At 35.2% G+C, this 25,813-nt stretch overlaps 1 long non-coding RNA gene and 1 pseudogene across 1 annotated transcript in view; one reads left to right on the forward strand and one right to left on the reverse strand.

Annotated features, from left to right (window-relative positions):
• The window catches only part of LOC143441858 (uncharacterized), a 34,322-nt gene continuing 8,509 nt past the window's right edge, over positions 1–25,813 (forward strand). The window contains exon 1 of the long non-coding RNA XR_013109595.1: positions 1–125. This is a non-coding gene — a long non-coding RNA (uncharacterized LOC143441858). The remainder of the gene's footprint in view (positions 126–25,813) is intronic.
• Positions 16,828–16,915, reverse strand: LOC117708057 (U6atac minor spliceosomal RNA; annotated as a pseudogene).

A 25,813-nucleotide genomic window follows, 5' to 3' on the forward strand; every position in this document is an offset into this window, starting at 1 on the left:
AGGCTGGCAGCTAGAGAAAAGCAGTCATTCCATTGCACAAACAAGGTCAATTAGAAGACATTGCAGTGCAATATAACTAGTATTAGCATCCCTCTTCAGCTCCGGTGATGTCATGCTGGCAGAATGTGAGTAAGGAAAATAAGGTTTAATGCTAGATAAATATAAAGCCATTTAGTGTAATTTAATTTGGGGCTCCCTTTCATTTCAAAAGTGCTAAGAGTAGCAAAATATTTAGTTTCATCTTAGAATTTATGTATACAAAATGATTTTCTAATAAAATTTTGTATGAACTAAGCAATTAGTCATGTGTAGTCTAACCAGCATGATTAATTTTATTGAGAAGTAAACAGTTTCTTTCACAGATTCAATGTAGTGTGTCTACTCATCATTTATTATCTCGTTTAGAATTAGAATTTCAAAATATTGCGTGTCATCTAGAGAGAGTGAACAATCTCTTGTTATTTTAGTTTTCAACATTGAGCAGACCAAGTACATATTCCTTGTCTCTCTGTTTTTCTCCTTCCCTTTCTTTCTCATTTCTGGAAATTGCTAGGATCTTTTGTTTAAATACTCGCATCCATTACTTTTACCTATGGGAAAAATATTTTTCTACCTATGTTGTCAGTTCAAAATTAATTATAAATGTAGAATAAATTGTGCTGTTACTAAATACTCTGTGCTGGAAACAAATTGCACTCTCAAAATAGGTAATGGATAGCTTGGAGAGACAATTGATAAACCTATACCACCTACAATGACTGAATAGATTTTAGAAAAAAAATCTCATTGTCAGGGGTTGAAAGAATGTGTTTGAATTCTCCTTGGCAATAAATGTGTCTAAGGCTAGTAGCAATTCTATGAAGTTCCTGAGAGAGCTTAAGGAAAGTTTGAATTGCAGTAACTCAGATAGGTGTTCTAGCCACTAGGAGCACTTGTAATGCCTTGGACCAGTGCCCACAACTCAAGCAAACCTGTTTTCTAACTGTGAATGACAAATAGTACAAATAGTTAACACATTTCCAACATGTCTGTTATGTTTATTAGGCTCTAATTGAAATGTTTCTAGTTGCTTTTACAAACTTCCTTTAAAAGTGATATTCTGCTTTACCTTAAAAAGTTTCATGCAATGTATTTTTACCAAATTCACTCTGCCTTTAAAGATTAATCTTCTTTTTCTCTTTTTTCTATCTTCTCTATCTACACAACTTTTTGGGTGTTTCATTTGTTTTTGCTTTATTTTGTTTTGGTTTTCACAAATTTGTTTATCAACTAAAATGTAATTTTTAACATCCATGACCCACTAACAAAGGCTAAATGACACCAAACACATGAGTGTCTATAGATGACAAAGTGCAAATGTTATCTAGTTTTTAAGATCATAGACAAAAACAATTTAGGTCTGAGAAAGAAATTGCAGGACTAAGTCCCATTTCCCCATTTTCACAGAAATTTAAGCACACTTAATTTAAGCTTCATATATAATTTGAAGTGGCAGCTGGGACTGGCCTAAATATTCTGGGTCTTCTTGATTATTTTTCTCATTATAGTTCATTTTAAAAATGGGTGTATATCATATAATTCCGATTTGTGTAGTAATAATATTCTGTGGAATATTACATATTATAATATTAAATTATAAATTAAAAATAAAATTTTAAATATTATAGACCTAAAAATTCAGGTTTCTAGTATTTTTTTACCTTTCGAAAAGCAATTCCATGTATTTTTCTTGTGTTATATGTAGACAAATTTATACAAGAATCTATGTTTCAGCTATAAACACATTTACCTACTTTGTAACTAGCTATATTTCTATACATAACATATTGGTGTATTCACCATAGATGTATTTCTATCAAGTATTTTCAAGTTTCGCACAGATCTTGTATAATAAATAGATACATAGGTTTTCTGACAGAGCATCATAAAATGATTTCATACCACTCTCTGTTTTTCTGTTTTTTCTGTTTTCAAAACATTTTTCTGTTTTGTTTAGTTTTGGCAAGATATAATTGATGTGCATTTTATATCTTTGTCTAAATTTTATTTCTTTATAATATTTGGTGTATTTCCAAAAGAATAACTTTCCTTGAAATGAAGCTGCTGATTAGCTGTTTTTATAAACCAGCCTTTGATTTGAAGATTACTTCATTTATATAAAAACTTGCTAAACATTTCCATCTTAATATAATAAGCTACACTTAGTTGTAAGCAAAGAATTGATTATGATATATTTTAATCAAAGTTTCAGGTTTGAATATGAGATTTACACTAATGTAATTTGCTGCTGTGGTTCAGAATTCAGTTCAGGTTACCAACTTGTATTTAGTGGTGATGTCTTTGTCATTTTGGTTTCTCAATCAGACTTGTTTCCTCTCATATTGGAAGTTCTAAGGTGGACTGTTAGGTGTCTTGTGGATGGATTCACTAAGCGTGTACTTCAAATTATCCAGTTTGTTTTAATAATCTATAGTCCTAACACAGACAATGGCAACTTTGATCACTTGTATCATGAGAATAGGTTTGCTTTGTGAATCCTTCTAAAGATTTATTGTTGATTTGTGTGTGTGTGTGTTTTTAAGTGGATATTTTATTTATTTACATTTCAAATGTTATTTCCAATCCCAGTTTCCCCTCCACAACCTCCTTATCCCATCCTGTCTTTCTCACCCACTCACCCACTAAAACCTCATTGCTCTAGCATTCCCCTACACTGGAGCATTGAACCTTCACAGAGCCAAGGTCCTCCCCTCCCATTGATGCCAGATAAGGCAATCTTCTGTTACATATGCAGCTGGAGCCATGAGTCCCTCCATCTATACTTTGTGGTTGGTGGTTTAGTCCCTGGGAGCTCTGGGGATTCTGGTTGGTTGATACTGTTATTTTTTCTATAGGGTTGCAAAGCCCTTCAGCTCCTTCATTGGGTTCCCAGGGCTCAGTCTGAAGGTTGGCTGCAATCATTTGCAGTTGATTTGTGTTTTTATTTTGAGTTACTCACTGATAGCCTATGTTGTACATTTTAGTAAATTCCTTACTTATTCATCAGAGATTTTGGCCATATACATTTTAGTAAATATTTCTAGTTCACAGTATATGTTTTGGGTTTCATTATGTAACTAAATTTTTTTCTTTGGAGAAGTTACAAGTAACTTTGCACTTAATGTCTGAATATTCTGGAAGATTTTAGAGGTTACATTTTAACCCCTGGGTTACAAAATAGTTATTGATTATTGCATATATTTACCTTATGTTTACATGTCTTTTTCAACAAATATAGGATTTATTTTGATCATACTAGTGATGGCATTCAATGTAGCTGTGTTTAATGTCCCTATACTGCTAGCTAGTGATTTCTAATCATGTCTTTCATTTGTTTGGTAGAATGAAACTGGCAACAACTTAGAAATGTTCATAATGTTTGAACCCAAAGCATAATAGTGCCTTTGTGGAAATAGATTGTACCTAACTACTATTTTTGAAAGCTTTTATTATCTCTATTCTGCTTATCTCATAATTATGTCTGACACTTTTTACACCCTGAAAAACTCTGTACTTTGGACACCCTGGTGAATATTGTTCACCTTCCTCCTCCCCAGTGACCATCTTACACATCAGCTTTTTTAATGACTTTAAACCTTATGTTTATTAAAGAAATCTGGGGTTTGTACCATTTATTTCCTCACCTTGAATGTATATACATGTATTCATCCAACAATAGAAGTGGAACTTAAGCCCAATAGCTTTGATGCAAAAGGCTGTGTACTTTGCTTTATTTATACCCTATGTTTTTTTGACATCCCTATTGGATAATAAGAATTATGTGCATTTTGCCTTGCCTGTTGGTAATGTTATTATCTCAAATAATGAACTTCAGACTCAATTATTTCTCATTTATATATAAGAAGTGATCTAGTTCATTGTATTTTACTTCTGTGTGTTTCTACTCTCTCTTATCATTTCCAAACTAGATACTTCCATTCTAGATTTAGAACAATGCACTTTGTGTTAGTGCAAGGACCACACATCTGGGTATTATGTTTTGGATGAATTACTAGAATTATCTGTCTTATTAAGTTTGACCATGATATTCCTCTGTATTAGATTTTTTAGTAGCTCCCTAATGAACAAAGTTAGAGTTCTTAGCTTCCTTAAGATGGATAAGAAAGGGTCTCTATTTCCTACTACTAACTATTTATGTCCTCTGTTAAATTCTATTCTCTGACAGTCTACTTCCAGAAAGCTCATTTGACTTGTTATACTCAACAAGACTTTCATACAGTACTTCATAGAAATGGTCACCTATCTAATACCAATGATAGAAGAATTTGGCACCTCTCACTTTTTTTTTATAATAGCACTTGGTTCTACTGGGTATTGAACTCAAGTGATTGTCTGTCTCTGAGCTTCTTGAGGCAAATTCTATCCTGTTTTGTTTGTCTTTTTCTTCCTAGTAACCAGAAGCCTGACACCAAATGGAAATCTTGTAAATTGGTAACCTAAATGCCAGAGGCAATTTTATCATTTCTTGTGTGCTACCCTGCCTTCTAGCCACACCTCAGGGAATTTTCTGAGTTCTTGAACACATTAAGAAGTATTCAGTGTTTGAAGGAGTAATTGTACACAAATTAACTATGGAAATTCTTGCTTTCAAGCAGTAACTGAATGAGCACTTTCTAAATGGAGAGACGCTAATCAAATGTAATGAACATAGCCAAAGAAATTACTTGGTAGATGTTCTTTGGTTTGATATTAAATCTTTGTTCTGGATCTCTGATTTATTCAAATGTGGTTTCTCCTGATCTATTTGTCCCATATCGATGGTGTTAAGACTTGTGTAGCAGTCATTGTCTCTAAATAATAAGTGATCTCTCTTCCCAACCCTTACTTATGATAGAAATAGGGATATGGACTATATTAATTTATGTCGCTTAAATATGAATTTGCGCATATTTAAGGAAGAATATTCAAAAAAGCTTAGAATGATGAGGAATAAATATCAGTCAAAAATAAAACTATTTGTTTTGTATTAGCTATAGGCATTGCATTATAGCATTTGAAACCTATAGGAGAGCATTGTCTTTCTACTCATTTGTAATAGTTTTAACTGCAACTCTTAAAGTGTTTTTCAGAATAGTTATCAATTTAGGAAGCTCGTTTACCTCAGAGTTCCACAAGCCACCAGATTAATGGTAATTAACATTTTATGTTATAATCAGAAGACTGTAATGCTATAAACTTATCTAATCATGACACTTTTGGGAGACTTGATGAATCTGAGTCTGTTATGCTATTTATGCCCTGGGCCTGGGTAAGATTCAGGTCACACATTTTTATTATTTGTGGTAGAAATAATTTTCCCTGGCATACTTTCTTGTCAGCTTTCTTTGAGACTGTTAAAATGACTTGCTGACCTGAGAAATGCCTTGGCCATGGGATTAGGCCCCAAGAAGAGATGCAACATGCTAAATGCTTCCCTAAATTAATCTTTTTAATGTATAGACACAAGTTCTGCCTTAAAATTCTGCTTCCTACTAGTAGGTATAACATAAAAAGGAACCTTTAATCAGATGCCCATGCCTTTCTCGGAGTCAGTTCTAATCATTTAACCCCAGCTGTTGCTTCTCTTTCCCCTTCTCCTTCTCCTTCTCCTTCTCCTTCTCCTTCTCCTTCTCCTTCTCCTTCTCCTTCTCCTTCTCCTTCTCCTTCTCCTTCTCCTTCTCCTTCTCCTTCTCCTTCTTTCTTTTCCTTCTTCTTTCTCCTCCTCTTTCTCCTCCTCCTTCTCCTCATATTCCTCCTACTACTCCTCCTTCTTCTCCTTCTTCTTTTTCAATAGGTTGTTTCTCAGAGCTCACTCTGATCAAAATTTTCCTCAGCTATTAAGGGTATCCTCTAGGATACCCCTAGCTACCATCTAGGGCAAATGCTTTCTAAGAACCAAAGCATCTCAGGCAACTTGATGATATTCATGCCTATGAATATTTTAGAGAAAGCTTAAGTGGAGGAAGTTTGTCCTTGATTGTACATGTTTATGTATGCTTCTTACCAGGTTCTGTACCTTCCTTGTGTTTTATATTTAATTCCTAACAATTAGCCTGTGTATGACACAGGAATGTAATGTGGCTTCACATGTCTTAGGATTATTTTCAAAGACATGAAAAGAATCAAGCAACTGTTGGACATTTTTAAAATTTTTTTTTTCTGTTTCTTATAGGAGTGTGAAGTCTGACCCTTGCTGTTTAAAACAGTATCATAGATTTGGGGTCTGTACATCCTACAGATGAGGGTTGTTTCATACGTCCAATAATTTGAGCTGGGTTGTACAGTATGAAGCATAAACTAGACTTTTACTGGTATAGATCTGAGGAAATCAGAAAGACATAGGCTGAACAAAGCAAGGATTACTGATTATAGGGAGAGTCAGAAAAAGCACTAGTGTTGATCTGATAATCTGATATGAGCTGATTCTGGAGGTATGGCTTGGAAAGGCTCCAGAGTTTATGAGAACAAATAGAAAAAGACTAATAAAGGATTGTGAATTTTTATCCTGAAAAGAATTCTACTTCATTATTGACTGCAAGGTTGCATTAATCTAGTCTTCTTTCAGTGTTCAAAAACATTTGTGAGACTGTCCAAGGCTATCTACTTAGAAGATGTGGTATATCATAGATCAAGCTGTAAAGACCCCGTATTTTAAGATTTCTTTGTTTTATTTTCACACTGGGAAGTAAATTTTGTTAAATGGGTTCTGTTCAGTGATAAAAATGTGTGTGTGTGTGTGTGTGTGTGTGTGTGTGTGTGTGTACACTGTATGCACAAGTGCATTGCAAGACAGTTTTTGTTGTTTGACCTCATGTTTCTTTTTGTGTTCTTTTAATAATGATTTCTTGATCATTGCTTCAAATACTGTCACCAGTTTTATAGTTTTGCTGTTTTTAACTTTAAGAAATGTAAAAGTATTTTTAATAAACTCTCAGAGTCATCTTATTCATGTATACTTCTCTTAATCATGCCTATGGAAGCATATAGATGGTTTTATATTAAAGAATTAACAGTTCTTATCTTTTTTCTCAAACAATTAACTTAATTATTATAAATTAAGGAGTGTGGGGGCAGTGTCTGCCACCAGAGAGAAGACATGGTAAGATTGAACAGCTTCAAAATACTGGGAATTCCCATAATTGAGACTGGCAAGCATTAGAATCAGCTCCTGTCCAGGGTCTATCTGTACTGGAACAGTTAACCATTATACCCCATTGAGAGGGCCATGAAAACCAGTCACATAGCATTAAAAACCTAGAGTTTTCTATGCTAATGAGGTACCTAGATAGGACCCGAGTGTTTATAATGACCTTCTCTTTCTGGGCATTTTGTATTTAATCCTTGGTTCACCCTGAGTATGAGTCATGCTTTCATTTATGCCATGAATAAAGCAGCTTGGACAAGCAAAGAGTATCTCTTTCAGAAAGGATTGCTGCTGGCACAGGCTGTCATCATAAAAAGTCACACCTAAATCTCCCGGAAAAGGCCTTTCTTCCAGGCCCTCTGTACTTTTGGCACTCACTCAGAACAAAGCTAATTCTCTCAGTTCCTTGATCTGCTATCCCCATCCTGCCTAGTGAGAACTGGGAAGCTCATGCCTGTGGAGCTCATTTCCCAACCCCTCATGGTACCAAGCAGCATCTGGATATATAGGAGGCTGAGAAACACCATTCTCAACTCCTCATGGTCCACAGCAATGTCTGGGTACACAGGAGAATGAAAACCAGGGCATCTAGCCTAGATTTCATTATTTGCTTTTTCTCGCCCAGAGGAACCACTAAGAACCCTATCTTGCAATGCGTTTCACCTTCCCTGAGTGGCATATTGCAGCATTCTGGCATCCCAGCAGCAAGGCAGACATATGTCCCTGCAAAGGAGTAAAGGTCATACATTTCTTTTCTAAGGAAGCTATTAAAATTAGGAATTTGATTGAAAATGGAAATTAGGTTCAACAGAAGGCCACAATCTGCAAGAACTCAAGGTAGGTCACAGACCTTTCTGACTTTCTTAGTGCACCTCACCTATGCCCAATCCCTCCCTCCACCCTCATCAACATTTTCTAGCCTTTAAATGTGGCCGAGATTTTCTGCTCAACTACAGGGCACAAAGGAAAAATGAACAGAGAAAAAACAGAAATCAAGGAGCAAAATACCCATTCAACAAAGACAAACTCATAAATAATTGGTCACAAAGCATATCTGGGGCACTATGAAAAGAGCAAACCTAACAATAATAGGTAAAGGAGAAGAATCCCCACTCAAACTCAAAGACCCAGAATATATGTTCAACAGGATCATTGAAGAAAAATTTCATTACATAAAGAAAGATAAATGTTCAAGAAGCATATAGATTACCAAATAGACTGGACCAGAAAACAAATTCCCTTCACCACATAACAATCAAAACACTGAACATATAGAACAAAGAAAAATATTAAAATCTACAAAGGAAAAAGAACAAGTGGCATATAGTAGGTAGACCTATTAGAATTATACCTGACTTCTCAATGGATACTCTAAAAGTCAGAAGGGCCTAGACAGATATCCAACAGACTCCAAGAGACTATAGATGTCAGTTCATACTACTATATCCAGCAAAATTTTCAATCACCATAGATAGAGAAAACAAAAATATTTCACAAAAAAGTCAAATTCAAACAATATCTATCTACAAATCCAGCTCTAGAGAGTGTATTAAAAAGAAAACTCCAACACAAGGAAAGATTATCTACAACCAGAAAAACATAGGAAAGAAGCCATCTCACAAAAACAAAACCAAAGAGAGGCATACATTCAGATATATAAACATACATATATAAACATATACACACACAAACAATTTACAAACACACATACACTATCATCACAAGCAAAATAATAATAATCATTCCTTATTAATATCTTTCAATATCAGTAGGCTCAGTTTCCTAATAAAAAGACATAGAATAACAGAATGTATGCAAAAAGATACATCTTTCTAACACACACAGAGATATTCCTCAACATCAGAGTAAAGGATTGGAAAAAGGGTTTTTTAAGCAAATGACGATAAGAAGAAAGTTAGTGTATCCATTTTAATATCTAACAAAATGACTTTAAACCAAAATTATTCAACAGAGAAGGGGAAAGATATTTCATATTCAAAAAGAAAATCCACCAAAAATATTTTTTCAACAAATACACATCTATTCTCCAAACACAAGGGAGCTCACATTTGTAAAATAAACATTATTAAGATTAAATCACGTATCAACCCTCACACATTGACAGCTATCGTAGTCATGGAAATGAATCAACTTTATACTCAATTACTACTGGGTAAACCACAAATCAAAAAAGAAATTAAGACTTTCTAGAATACAATAAAAACAAATGCAAAACATATACAAACTTATGAAACACAATAAAAGCAGTGCAAAGATGTAAGTTCATAGCATTAAGTGCCTTCATACTAAAACGTTAACAGCACTGCTGAAAGCTCTAGAACAAAAATAATCAAGCACAAGGCAAAAGGAGCAGATGGCAAACAAATCATCAAACTGAGAACTTAAATCAATAAAGTAGAAACAAATAGCACAATACAAAGAATCAATGAAACGAGTTAGTTCTTTAAGAAAATCAAAAAGATAGACAAATTCTTATTAAAGGAATTAACACACACACACAGAATATCCAAATAAATAAAACAGAAAAAGAAAAATGCTTATACCAGTAGACAGCATGAATATCCAAAGAATCATTAGATTATACTTCAACTTGTACTTCACAAAAATGGAAAATAGAACAGAAATGGATAATTTTCTTAATAAATACTACTTTGCAAGTTAAATAAAGACCTGATGAACAATTTAAATAGAACTATAACCTCTAAGGTAATAGAAGTTGTCTTTAAATTCTTTCAACCAAAATAAACAAACAAACAAAACCCCAAACAGACAAAAACCAAACAACCATAAAATAAATAAATATTAAAAGAAAGAAAAAACAAAAAACAATAAACCAAAAAAAGAGAGAATCAGATAATTTTAAAGCAGAATTTTACCATAACTTAAAAGAAGAGGTAATACCAATATTCTTCAAATAATTCCATAAAATACAAACAGAAAAAACATTATCAAATTCATTGTATGAGGACATAATCATCCTGATGCCCAAATTACACAAAGATTCAAAAAAGAAATGGAATTACACACACTATTATTCCTCATGAAGCTTAATGCAAAAATACTCAATAAAATACTCACAAGCCAAATCAAAGAACCTTATCAAATAAATCATCCATCACTATTAATAGGAGTCATATTAGAGTTGCAGGGATGGTTCAACATATTAAAATCCACCAATGTAATTTCTCATATAAAGAACCTAAAAAATGACTTGATTATTTCATTAGATGCTTACAACATCCAACACTGCTTCATGACAAAATCTAGGGAAGATCAGAGGTAGAAGTGACACACTTAAATATAATATAGACAATTTACAGCAAGCACATAGTCAACATCAAATTTAATGGAGAGAAACTCAAAGCAGTTCTACTAAAATCAGGAACAAGTCAAGGCTGTCCTCTCTCTCCATATCTACGCTATATAGTACTTGAGGTTCTAGCTAGAGAAGTAAGACAATTACAGGAAATCAATGTGACAAAAAACTGAAAGAGAGATGTCAAAGTATGGCTATTCACAGATGATACCATAGCATGTTTAAATTATCCCAAAACTTCAACCTGGTAACTCCTACAACTGGTAAACATGTTCAAAGAAGAGGCTGGATCCAAGATTACTTAAGAAACAAACAAAACAAAACAAAAACAAAACAACAAAACAGTAGCCCATATATATATATATATATATATATATATATATATATATATATATATATGTGTGTGTGTGTGTGTGTGTGTGTGTGTGTGTGTGTGTGTGTGTGTGTAATTTTATAATAATTTATAATTGACTGAGAAAGATATCAGGGAAACAACACCCTTCACAATGGCCACAAATAACGTAAGATATTTTGGTGTAACTTTAATCAAGAATGTGAAAGACATATATGATAATAATTTCAAATCTTTAACAAAATAAATTGAAAACGATATCAGAAGATTGAAAGATTTCCCATGTTCATAGATAGGTATAATTAACATGGCCATCTTACCAAAAGCAATCTATAGATTCAATGTAATTCCCATCAAAATTATAACACAAGTATTTCAGACCTTGAAAGAACAATACTCAATTCCATATGGACAAACAAAAGTGCCAGGATAGTTAGAACAGTCCTTTACAATTAAAATACTTCCAGAAGCATCATCATTGCTGATTTCCAGATGTACTATAGAGAAGTAGTAATAAAACTACATGATATTGGCATAAAAACAGACAGATTGATCAATAGAATGAAATCAAAGATGCAGACACCAAATTCATACACCTATGGACACCTGGTTTTTGACAAGCCAGAACTAAACAGTGGAGAAAATAAAGCATCTTCAAAAGTGCTGGTTTAACTGGATCTCAGCATGTAGAAGAATGAAAATAGATTCATATTTGTAACCCTAAACAAAAATCAACTTTAAGAGAACGAACATCAACATATAACCAGATATATTGAACCTGTTAGAAGAGAATGTTAGAAATGGCCTTGACTGCATTGGCCCAGGAGGTAACAACCAGATATAATAAACCTGTTAGAAGAGAATGTTAGAAGTGACCTTGAATGCATTGGTACAGGAGGTAACATTCTGAAGAGAACAATGATAGTGCAGGCAATAAGATGAACAATCAATATTTGGGAGTTCATGAAACTGAAAATCTTCTCTAAGGCAAAGGTCAATAGGACAAAATGGCAGCCTGTGAGGGGGGATTTCACCCACTCAATATCTGATAGAGAGCTAATATACAAAGTATATAAAGAACTCAAGAAACTACATACTATAAAAAAATTATTCAATTAAAAATACGGTACAGACCATTACAGACCATTCTCAATAGACGAATCTTAAATGAGAAACATTTCAGAAAAGGTTCAACATCCTTAGCTATCAGGGAAATGCAAATCAAAACTACTTTGAGATTTCATCTTTCACATATCAGAATGACTAACATGAACAACACAAGTGACAGGTCATGCTGGCTAGGGTATAAAATAAGGGGAACACATACCAGTTTCTGGCATGCAGACTATAAATCTTGTACAGTCACTATGAAAAACAACATTGTGGCTCCTCAGAAAATTGAGAATCGGTCTACCTCAAGATTCCCCTGTACCACTCTTGGGTATATACACAAATAACACTCCATCCTACCACAGAGATATGTGCTAATCTTTGTTCATTGTGGCTTTATTTCTAGTAGCCAGTAAGTGAGAAGCAACCTAGATGTCCCTCAATTGAAGAATGGGAAAGAAAATGTGCTAGTGTACATAATTGTTGTTTTATAAAACAAAAATCCCAGCCATTCAATTTATCAATAAAGACTCAGGAACCACATGCTGGGATTAAAACTTGATAACTCAGAGAGGTGAAAAAAAGCACCCAGCTGACCTTTCTACTCATCCAGTATCCCAGAAGGAAAACACCCTTTCTTCTTCTCCAGACTATCAATACCCTTCAACTCCTATACCCTCCTATTCTGTTTACTTATGTTCACTCCGTGTCAGCGTAGAGCTTGCCCTGCCTCTTGGCCTGTGCTTGACTTTATTTAGTTATTTGATGAAAGGTGAGTGCTAGGTCTGAGCCACACCCCAAGTACTTGTTTTCAGTGAACCAGAAGATTTAGGATCAAAGGCTGAACCCCAATTAGAAACACATTCTTGTAGTTCACAAACTCAAGGTACAAAATATGATTAAATATCCTGCAACACACAATGGAATACTATTCAACTGTTAGGGTGCTTCAGTCCTTCTTAGAAGGGGGAACAAAATACTCAAGGGAGCAAATATGGAGAAAAAGGGTGAAGCAGAGACTGAAAGAAAGGCCATCTAGAGACTGCCCCACCTTGGTATCTATTCCATATACAGTCTCCAAACCCAGACACTATTGTGGATGCCAAGAAGTGCATGCTGACAGGAGCCTGATATAGCTGTCTCCTGAGCCTGAGAAATACAGAGGCAGATGCTCACAGCCAACCATTTGTCTGAGCTCTGGATCCCCAGTGGGGGAGTTAGAGAAAGGACTGAAGGAGCTGAAGGAGTTTGCAACCTCATAGGAAGAACTACAATATTAACCAACTAAACCCCAAGAGCTCCCAGGGACTAAATCACCAACCAAAGTGTACACATGGAGGGACTCATGGCTCCAGCCACATATGTAGAGAGGATGGCCTTGTTGGGCATCAATGGGAGGAGAGGCCCTTAGTTCTGTGAAGGCTGGATGCCCCAGTCTAGGGGGATCTGAGGGCGGGGAGGTGGGAATGGGTGGATGGGTGGGGGAACACCCTCATAGAAGCAGGAGGAGGGAGATGGGATAGGGGGCTCCTATTGGGGGGAGGACTGGGAAAGGGGATATTTGAAATGTAAATAATCTAATAAAATGTCTAATAAAAAAGATGAAATATCTAATACAAAATGAAAATATCTAATGAAAAAGAAATAAACAGAAACAAAAAAGTGACACGATGACATTTTCAGGCAAATGTTTTGAACAAGAAAACAATCATCCTGAGTGAGGTACCCCAAATCAGAAAGATAAGCATGGTACTTACTCAGTTATCAGTGTATATTAATGTTAAGTAAATTTATAATCATAGTATAATCTACAGACCCAGAAAATTTTAAGTAACAAGAAATCCCCAAGTAGGGTCACATGGATCTTTCTGGGAAGGGGTAATAGAATAGACTTTGTTGGTGGACTGAGAAGTGGTAGGGATGGGAATGGGAATGGTCAGACAGGAAGGGGAGAGGAGTTGTCAGGGGAAAATTATCAGTATTCTAAGAGGATGGCTCTAAGGATGGCTTATAGAATTGGAGGCTGTGGAGCCTGAGCTGGCCATCTTCTGTAACCTGACAAGGATTCCAGTGGAAGGATGGACACCATCCCATAGGAAACCTTTGTTCTACAGTCTTTCCATCTTGCAAGATGGGCTGGGGCAATGGAGGGGCAAAACCTGTGGGAGTAGCCAACAAATGACTGCTCTAATTCAAGGCCTTATACCAGTAGAGGTATCCCATACCTGACATTGCCTGGATGACTAGAAACTGGAAGATGGATAGCCTGAGTTCCTAGCATAGAAAAAAAATCAATAAAATGATTCCTAATGATATACTACTCAGACATACTCATATATTGGTACCTAACTCAACTGTCATCAGAGAGGCTTTTGGAAGTTAACAAGAACAGATGCAGAGATCTTCAATGAAACATTAAGCAAGAGACAGCCAAAATGGGGGATCTTTATTCAGCATTAGGTGATATCACAGGGAATCCTGCTTTTTTTTTTCTGAAGGGAAAAGGAGGAAGTATGGAACTGGGGGAATGAAAAACTGTGTGTAGGGAAACTGGGGACAGTAGAGGGAAGAGAAACTGTGTTTAGGATGAATTGTATGATAGAGAATTTAAAAAGGGAGAGAACAGAAATTAAACACCACCCATTTTTTGGTTGCATTTTGCTTATTTATCAATGACAAATGCTTTTGTGAAACTATTATTGCCAGTGTCATTCTGTATTAACTCTTTAAATCTTCACAATGTCAACATAATAGATGGTTTTATCTTACTTGCCTTTTGAAAATATGATCTCATTTTAAAAAAATAAGACAGATACTTTAATTAAGAAAGAAGAAAAAATAAAGACAAACAAACAAAAATAGCCATTAAAAAAAAATGGGCCAGTAGGATGGCTCAGTGATAAAGGCACCTGCCTCTGAGCTTGATGACTTATGTTGGATCCCTAAGACCCACATGGTTAAAAGAGAGAACTGACTCCTGCAAAATGTTCGTGCGCACACGCACGCGCACACGCGCACACACACACACACACACACACACACACACACACACACACACACACACAGACACTACAAAAAAGAAAAGGGGGAGGGTACAGAGATATAAGTAAAATTAAATAGCCAAGAAAAAATTCTACAAAAGTGTATTTGTTATTGAACAAATCTGTTTTTATACTAAAAATCTGTGAAGCATTCTTAAAACGACCCTCCTCTCATTTTTGTATTAATTCATGTAATTATGCAATGCCTATAAAATAAATTAGACACAAATGTATTGATTTCATTAAACAGATACAGGCAGAAGCATGTTTTCAACATAGACAGCTAGGTAGACATATTGAGTTCAGTGTGTAGTGAGACTAATATCAAACATATATAAAGAAAAGACAGGGTCATGGCTGTCCTTGAAAGGTTCACAAGATGCACTTTGCAGAACATTTGTATTTTGCAGTTAGTGTTTAAAATACATTTCATATCAATAAATGTACTTGGGGAACAAATTTAATCTCATAGAATGACATATAAACAAATTTGTAATGCATGTCCTCTTTTGTATCTGGCATTTTCAGTTAGAAAAATGCTTTAGATATTCATCTGTATTATTGCATGTTTCAGAAATTCCATTTTATTGCTAGGGAATAGTCCATTATATAAATATATGATAATTATACTTGCTGGTTCATGATATATTATTGATATTTTCAGAGCTTATATTTTCATTTTTTCCTTAATTTTATAGTAGTAGAAGGACTGGGTTGAACACCAAATGTATGTTTAATTCCACACACACAAGTCCTCTCAAACAGAGTTTTAACATGGTTATAGCATTTTAAAAATCCCACCAGCTGTGTGAAGGCCTCATGACTCTAATGGTTCACTGAACTTGGAATGGTCTGTCTTTTAAAATTTAGCTATAGGAATGGCTCTAGCTAGTCATATTTCATTATTATATTAACTTTTAATTCCTTAACTACTACTGGTAATAGCAACTAGACTTAATTGATAATAACTCCTCATATATATCGAACATGATAACATTGCTTTATTTCTGTTGTTGCTGCATTATCTAGGCTGAGTAAATGTTGTTCATGTCACCCCGAAAATATTCATATCATACTTGCTGACTCAACCTGTGGTACAACAGAACTAAGCATGAATTTGGAAAGAGTGTTTACATCATCTCTGCTGAGGATGATGAGCATAGCTGGAAAGCTGTGTTAACATCTACAGGTGAGGTGCTGATATGGCCATCTTTTCCCATATGGCATCTCATACGTATCTTTTTTACTGTAGTAGCAGTTGCAGTGTCTATGAAATGAGGGAACAGATTCAATTTAGGCTACTTCATCTGAAGTGAGTAATCCAAAAGTAGCCATTTTCCTCAACATGGTACAGAGCAGTAAGCTACTTTGATGAATGGGATCTACCATCTGAATATGGGGTTATCTCCAAAATAGTTGACAAGCTGAAGAATGCATTATAACTTCTACAGTGGCACACATCTTCAGCACGTGTTATGGTCATTGCCTTCTTGAATCTTTCAATTCAACCCCCCCAAGATTTGTACAAGATTGAGCTCTTAATGTTTGTCATGGAGGGAGAGGAGGAGGCAATGAATCTCCACCCCTCTCCAAGGATACAGAGTACATACACACACATACACATGATTGAGTACAGGGCAAAAATGTGATATTCTTCATTAGTGTAGGTGCTCACAAGTAGCCATGATCCTGTAAAATATACCTCACCCATGCTTTTATAAGTAACCCAAATTAAAGTTGCTGATTCACTAAGATAGCTACACTGGGTGGCATTGTGTCTTTGGGCTCTTGTGACCTATCTGAAATGAATAGGTAGTTTCTTTTTTTTTCCCCAAAGGCCTCTTCCATCCTTGTCAAGGGGAGTGCTAACCTTCTCTCCTTTCATACAACATGAATAGGTAGTTGTTTATTTTTACTTACACATGAAGTTTACCTTTATAATATGGCTTATATTGAGTTAAGTTCTGTATTTGATGTTCTATTTTTCTACATGTGTATACATTTTAACACAGTCCATCTACATGATCATTTTTGTTCCCATTTGATATCTTGTATTACTGTAGCACTTTGTTAATAATAAATTGACTCTATCACCATCTAGTTTAGACTATCTTTACTGTTCCACATATTCAGCTGTTATACAAAGACACACTAAGGCTTTAGTTCAAACATGAGAATCTTTAATTTTCTTCTAAGTGTTTCATCTCCTTGCAACTTACTATATGTGGTAATTTTACTTCAATTAACATTGCCTTTTTTGGTACACGGAAATAAGAATGATGTCTTTTTACCAAGTTTTTTTAATGATCATTTTCTAAATTCATTTATTAAGTCTACCACCAAATGTTCCTTTCTTTTTTCTACTAGATGATTACAATATATGCAAATAAGAAATTCTATGTCCTTAGGACAATCGCATACCTTTTATTTATCTTGGTAATTTACTTATTTTATCTCACTGTGGTGACTGGTACTTTTGATATTCTTAAAGTAAGTGTATTTTGTATTATTTTATCATAGTCAAATAGTTATTCAGTTCATTGCTAGAGTAGTATGTAGTTTTATCGCTAGGTTTCTTTTCATTTAAAGGTGATTTCACATATATGGTATAGAGTGTACATGTGCACATTGGGGGTATAGACATATGTATAACAGAATATATATGCTCCTGTTTTTTAGACAAAAATCTCTTTCAAGCATCCGGACACAGATTCTTAAACTTTCTGATCAGATTATCAATATCACTTCTACATGAACCATGTGTTTATTGACATTTACTATATTATAAAGCAAAGAAGAACATATATGTTAATATATTTAAAATAATGAAAATACATCGTGTTAATGTACATAAATCTGAAAAATAAATAACTTATTTTCAGAAAAGTTTCTGAAAAGAGTGTCCTGGAATATTTTCCAGGTTGGTTAGCTTAACAAAAGACAATAGAATTTGTACAGCTTCCCTTGCATGTAGTGCCTTGTAAAATGTGCTTATATGTAAGTACATGAAGAGAGACTGGCCCCACAGAAATGTCTGTTTAAAAGCTAGAGAATTATTCAGCATTTTCTATAATTGACTTGAACTTTCTTCTGTAGTACAGAGGAGGTAAATTGCTCCTTAAGACAATACTCTATTTGTGTCTTGCATTCAGTCAATGTCCAGAATTCATAGAAAAGTTAGTGTTTTTGACTCTATATGCAGATGCTTGAGGACATTTGCTATTCTCCAACAGCCTATAGTAATGTTCTTGTTTTGTTTAACTCAAGAACAGTTTTTGTGTTCTTTATATTTCTCTTATTTTAACTTCAATTCATTAGAGTGTGTGTGAGGAGCGGGTGCACTCGAGCTCCGCTTCTTGGTGGTTTGCACACCGCGCGCTATTCCCTAACTGAGCCACAACCGCAGAACTACTGCACAGACCCACTGCCACGCAGGATAGGGCTGTTTCAGGTACACCAGTGAGGCATGCCCATGTGGAAGGTGCTGATTGGGACAGGCAGGGGTATAAAATGACCGCCATTAAGGGGCTGAAACAGAAGGCCATCCAGAGAGAGGAGAGAACAGAAAGGCATCCAGAGAGAGGAGAGGACAGAAAGGCATCCAGAGAGAGGAGAGAACAGAAAGGCATCCAGAGAGAGGAGAGGACAGAAAGCCATCCAGAGAGAGGAGAGAACAGAAAGGCATCCAGAGAGAGGAGAGGACAGAAAGGCATCCAAAGAGAGGAGAGGACAGAAAGGCATCCAGAGATAGGAGAGGACAGAAGGCCATCCAGAGAGAGGACAGAAGGGCATCCAGAGAGAGGAGAGGACAGAAGAGCTTCTAGAAAGAGAGGACAGAAGGGCTTCCAGAGAGAGAGAGAGGAAAGAGAGGTTTCAAGAAAGAGAGAATGGTTAAGAATCCTGAATAAAGTGCGTTGAGAACTCCAAGTTGCATCATTCCTGTCTGCTGGTCAGATAGAGAATCGACAAGTGTGCTTTTGAACAAAAACAAGTCTGGCATAATTTAATTCCAAATAGAGAAGAAAAATTTCCTAAAGTATTTATTAAACAAATATTTAATCCCTTATCAGTTTATTCTTAATTATACTTTTCCCCCAAATTACTTGGTTGTTCTATATCATAACAATTTGTTTCTGGCTTGTTTCTGTTTTTGATTTTTGAGACAGGGTTTCTCTGTGTAGCTCTGGTTGTCCTGAAACTCACTCTGTAGATCAGGCTGGCCTCGACCTCAGAAATCCACCTGCCTCTGCCTCCCAAGTGCTGGGATTAAAGGTGTGCGCCACCACTGCCTGGCTGTGGCTATTATTTTTAATGTATTTATTTTATGAGTATTCCATATTGTTGTAAGTAATTAATGCATATTTATATCCACAATGAAAGTATTCAGAATGTTTTATTTTTTAACAAAGTCCTTGGCTCTTTTTAGATCATTCTTCTATAGGTGCATAATATCCAGTGTGTGGGTTTATTAAAAATTCTGGTAGTAATTTCAATGTAATTTACAGCTTTACAATGCTGACGCTTCTCATAAGAATATACCATAGACCTCTGCATATTTAGGACAGAAGTACTACAATTTTTATTGAGATTTTTCAGTAGTTATTAACATTATTTATGAGTGGTTCACTTTTAGAACTTCATATCTGAAAAATTTTACAACTTCGTCGGATCTATAAATGCACCTTTGATGACATTTGTAACCTTTCCTCACTTGGTCAGGTGGTATCAAGGTTAACAGCAATGTGTGGGAAGGCAGCTCTCTCAGATTAGCTAAAGACAATCATGCTGCTGACTAATTACTTTTTCTCAGCATTCCTAATTCAGTGTCCAGAAATTACAATATTTCAGAAACTATTAATCACTAAATATGTGATTTTGTTTGTCTCGTTAGTAGAATGTATTGAAATTAATTGGTCTGACACTTTCTGAAAGAATCGCTTTAAGGTCGAGAAAACTCATATAATTCTTAATTTCTAGGGGTTTTGAAGATTTACTAATTTTTAAGATACATATTCTGGCATAAAATGTGATATTTGCTTTAGTCTGTGATTGTGATTGATGTCTTTAAACAAACATTAGGTATATTTTCTTTAACTGATTTTGTAAGATTAAAGTGCTCAGATCTCAGTAAAGGGAGAGTACTCCGCTTATCTATGAGGCTGCCTAGAACTATCTGAACCAGGCAACACCAAGAAACATGCTAACATACCAAGAAAAAAAGACCATCAGGCCTCAACACTAGAAAAAGAACATTAAAGGCCACTAAGGAACACTGAGAGTGAGGAAAACTTCTACCATAGGGATGAAGACATCAACTGGTTATTCTATATCAAATTGTGAGTCTGTAAGTAACAGTTTATACACTGACCAGGCACATTTACACATTTAGAAATACATGTACATGTATATACATATTTAGTAAAAACATATGTATATATGCATATAAATACATATTTATATACATTTGTGTGTAAAAATATGTATTTTACAATATACACACATACATATACACACTTACATGCACACACATACCAAAATTTAAAGAAAGAGGCCATGGATTTATAAAAGAACAAGACAAAGGGGACATGGGTTTATTTGGAGGGAGGAAAGAAACAGAAAAAATGATTTAAATATACTGTATTCTAAAAAACATGCAAAAATTTAAAGTGCTCAAATCTGTAACATTTAGCCTTTTCCATGATTTACATACTTTCAACCAAGTTGTTTGGATGCTATAAAAATCTAAAAATACTTTTTACCAAATTAACTATTATTTAAAAATCAGTTCTCCTGTTGAGTAAAGTAAATTTCAGCTCAACCTTTTATGAAACAAGCCTATAGTCCTATACAACATAGTAGAATATACTTCTATAACAAATAAAAACACCATATGGCAATAATGGATTTATTTTATTAAGTCACTGTGTAAGACTGCCTGAGGTAGTTAGGTTTTTACTATGATGATGTTGGATCATCTTTCAAATTTTTTATTTATTTTGGCTTTCTATTTCTTTGTATGTCAATATTAAACTTCTTGCAACATTTTTCTATATTTTAAAATTTAGCATGTATTTGTTGCTTTCTTTCATAAATAAATATCTTCTTTTGTCCCAAGTGTCTTCTTAAAATTCTATCCCTGCATATTTACGTTTCTCCTCATTTTATTTCTCTATGATCTGTATATTTTTCTTTTATGAGTTCATAAATTCTTTAAATCATACTTTTTATTTTTTTAATTATTTTTTAATTAAAATATAGTGACAATTTTTTCCATTCCTTTATTTAACCCTTCTCTTGTTTTCTCATACTTTCTCTTTATTAAACCTGCACTTTAAAAATTGTTGATCATATATATATATATATATATATTCTTTATGTATGTCTACAAAATGTTCATCCCATATAATATTACTAGTGTGTACTGGTATTTAATAACCTGTTGGTGTGCTCTTCCCTTTGTGATATTATTTCTTATGCTCTCAACAGTCCTTAATTGCCTATAGTTTTTTGTCTAGGACTGAGTCCCAATGAGATTTAACTCTTCTCTGTTAGTATGTCTATTGGTGTACTTCTTGTTCAGATCTTTTTCTATTCTTTGTAAATCGATTTTTATTGGTTATTTTATTTATTTACATTTTAAATTCTATCCATCTTTCTAGTTTCTCCTCCACAAGCCCCTTATCCCCTCCTCCTTCCCCTGCCCTTATGAGGGTGCTCCCCTACCCACCCACCCACTCCTGCCCTCAGCGCCCTAGCATTCCCCAAACCTGGGTCATCAAGCCTCCACAGAACCAAGGGGCTCCCCTTCCAATGATGCCAGATAAGACAATCCTCTGCTCCATATCCAACTGGAGTCATGGGTCCCACAATGTGCACTCATTGGTTGGTGGTTTAGTCCCTGGGAGTTTTGACTGGTCTGGTTGGTTGATATTGTTGTTCTTCCTATGAGGTTGCAAGGCACTCAGCAGGTCTTCTTTAGGCAGCCACATTAACGAGACATATTTTGGGGTCCTTATTTCTTTCCGCAACTCTTCTATAAGAGTCCCTGAGATCCATTCAGTATTTGACTATGGGTCTCTGCATCTGTTTTATTCAGCTGCTGGGTGAAGCCTCTCAGAGGTCAGTAAACTAGGCTCCTGTCTGCAAGCATAAGAGGGTATCATTAAGGGTGTCAGGGATTGGTGCTTGCCCATGAATGGTCTCAAATTGGACCAGTTATTGACTGATCATTTTCTCAGTCTCTACTCCACATGCATTTCTTACAGACAGGAAAAATTTGGGGTTGAATGTTTTCTGTGTAGGTTAGAGTTCCTATAGCTCCATTGGAGTTCCTTCCTGACTACAGGAGGTGGCCTCTTTAGGTTTCATATCCCCACTGCTGTGAGTCTCAGCTAAGTCATTCCCGTTGATTCCTAGAAGGCCCCTCCCTTCCAGGTTTCTGGCACAATCTGGAGGTCCCCCTACTGGTCACCCTCACAGGTTTCCATTCATTCTCATGGCCCTCTGGCCCTTTCTCCTGTCTCTTCCCATACTTGATCCCAACCTCCATCCATTCCCCTATTTGTTCTCTCTCCCACCCAGTTCCCTCCCTTTATCTGCCACCTATGACTGTTATTTCCCCCTTCTAAGTCAGACTCAAGCATCCTCAATTGGGCATTCCTTCTTGTTTAGCTTCTTTGGGTTTGTGAATTGTATCAAGAGTATCCTGTACTTTATGGATAATATCTATTTATAAGTGAGTACATATTATACATGTCCTTTTGGGACGGGGTTATCTCAGGATGATATTCTCATGTTCCATGCATTTGCCTGCAAAATGCATGATGTCTTTTTTTTTAATGGCTGTGTAAATGTCCCACATTTTTTTTTATCCATTCCTCCATCAAGGTACATCTATGTGGTTCTCCAGTTCTGGCTATAGCTTCTTAAATTTATTTGCTTAAAGTATCTTTTTAAAAATTAATTTATTTACTTTACATTCTGAACCCATATTCCCCTTCCTCCTCTCCTCTAATTCTTTCCCTTTCACCTGATATTCTGCCATCCTCCCATTCTCCTTTTCCCTTAGAAAAGGGGAGAGCTCCCATGAATCTCAACTTACCAAGCTGTAGTAGATTAGGCACATCTTCTACTATTGTGTCCTAGATCCATCTGATGTTCTGTCTTTGATAGTTCAATCTCTGTGAGCACTTATGGTCCCAGGTTAGTTTATTCTTTAGGCTTTATTGTGATATCCTTCTCCTCTCTTCCTCTTACAATTTTTCCTTTTCCTCTTCTACAAGATTTTCTGAGCTCTACCTTATGTTTGTCTGTGGGTCTCTGCACCTGTGTCCAACAGCTGTTGAATGAATCCTCTCAGATGACAGTTATTCTCAGCACCTTTCTGGAAGCATAGGAGAATATCACTAATAGTGTTAGTGCTAGGCTCTTTCTCATGGTGATGTCTCAAGTTGGACCAGTCATTGGCTTGTCCTTTCCTCCAATTTTTGCTCTACCTTTATACCTGAACATCTTGTTGGCAGGAAACATTATAGGTCTAAGGGTCTGCAGTTGGATTGGTATCCCTGTGCCTTCATTGGAACTCTTTTCAGGTTATAAGAGATGGTCTTTTTAGGCTCCATACCCTCTATTGCTAGCACTCTTAGAAAGGGGTACCCTTATAATTTGATGGGAGATTCCGTTGTCCTAAGTTTCTAGCTCTTCCCAGAGATACCCACTAACCCAACTGATTCAAGGTTTTTCTCCTCAATAGTCTTTTTGTCTGCCCTCAATTTAATCCTTTTGGTCCCCTCAACTATCCTTACCCCACCCCATTTTCTCCTTCTATTCACCCAGATGTTTATTTTATTTTCCCTTTTCAGTGTGATTCAAGAATCCCAACTTGGGCCTTCTTTGTCACTTAACTTGTTTGGGTCTATGGGTTGTAGCATAGTTATCCTGTTATTTATGTTTGACTTTCTCTTTCTGTCTCATTTTATTCAGGATAATTTTTCTAGTTTCATCCATTTTACTGCAAGCTTCAGGATGTCATTATTTATAGTAACTGAGTAATAGTCCATTGTGTAAATGTACCATATTTTTTAAACCCATTCTTTGGTTGAGGGAGATGTAGGTTGTTTTCAGTATCTGGATATTATGAATAGAGCTGCTATGAGCATAATTGAGCAAGTGTCTTTGTAGTATGGATGGACATATTTTGAGCAAGCTGGTTCTTGAGTCAGAATTATTCTCAAATTTCTGAGAAATTATCAAATTGATATCTAAAGGGTTTGTACAAGGTTGCACAACCACTAGCAATAGACAAAGTGTTCTCATAGCTCCTCATCCTTATCAGCATATGCTGTAGCTTCAGATTTTGATATTGGCCATTCTGATGGGTTTAAGATAGAATATCATAGTCATTTTGATTTGCATTTCCCTGATGACAAAAGATGTTGAACATTTTTTTAAGTGTTTTAAGCCATTAGAGATTTCTCTATTGCAAATTTTGTTCCAATTTGTACCCCATTTTTAAATTGAGTAATTTGGTTTGTTAATAATCTAGTTACTTGAGTTCTTCATATATTTTTGATATCATCCCTTTTTCAAATGTATGGTTGATGATTATCTTTTCACATTTTGAAGGCTGCCATTTTATCTTTTGATAGTTTTCTTTGCCTTACATTTGTTTTTTACTTTCACTAGGTCATCTTGATCATAGTGCATGAGTTATTGGTATTCTGTTCAGGAAGTTGTCTCTTATACTAATGTGTTCAGGTTTAATCCACAAATTATCTTCTTTCAGATTTACTGTTTTGTTTTATGTTTAGGTCTTCTATCCACTTAGATTTGACTTTTGTGCAGGGCAATTGATATGAATTTCTTTACATTCTTTTATATACACATATTCAGTTAGACCAACATCACTTGTTGAAGATTATTTCTTTCATTGTATAGTTTTGCATCTTTGTCAAAAATCAAATGTCCATGGGTATGTGGGTTTACTTCCAGGTTTTCAATTCAATTGCATCAATCAATGTGTCTGTTTTTTTTTTTAATGCCAAATCCACACAGCATTTATTACTATTGCTCTGAAGTATAGCTTAAAATCAGGGATGGTGATACCTTTAGAAGTTCTTTTATTGTATAAGATTGTTTTAGCAATCCTGGATTTTGGGTTTCCCTATGATGTGTAGTATTATTCTTTCAAGATCTGTAAAGAATCATGTTGGAGGCTTTGTAGGAATTGCTTTGAATCTGCAGATTGTTTTTAGTAAAACAGCTATTTTTACTACGTTAATCCTATCAATCCATGAGCATAGGGGATCTTTCCATATTTCGATATCTTCTTCAACTTCTTTCTTTAGAGAGATAAAGTTGTCATATAGGTCTTCACTTGCTTGGTTAGAGTTACACTAAGATGCTTTATATTGTGTTTATTGTGATGGGTGTTCTTTTCCAGCCTGTTTATCATTTGTATAATGGAGGGGTATTGATTTGTTTTAATTAATTTTGTATTGAGCCATTTTGTTGAAGGTGTTTATCAGCTGAAAGAGTTCTCTGTTAGAATTTTAGGTGTCATTATATATGCAACATATCATCTGCAAATAGAGATACTTCTATTTCTTCATGTCTAACATTATATACCTTTGATCTCCTTTAGTTGGATTAATCCTCTAACTAGTATTTTAAATATTATACTATATAGATATGGAGAGAGTGGGCCAGCAGCTTCTGTCCATTGGTTGGGTGCAAATATCTCTATCTGAAACTTTCAGCTGCCTGTTGGGTGTTTTGGAGGACAGTCATGA

The sequence above is a fragment of the Arvicanthis niloticus genome, chromosome 4, assembly GCF_011762505.2.
Source record: "Arvicanthis niloticus isolate mArvNil1 chromosome 4, mArvNil1.pat.X, whole genome shotgun sequence".
Taxonomy (NCBI): domain Eukaryota; kingdom Metazoa; phylum Chordata; class Mammalia; order Rodentia; family Muridae; genus Arvicanthis; species Arvicanthis niloticus.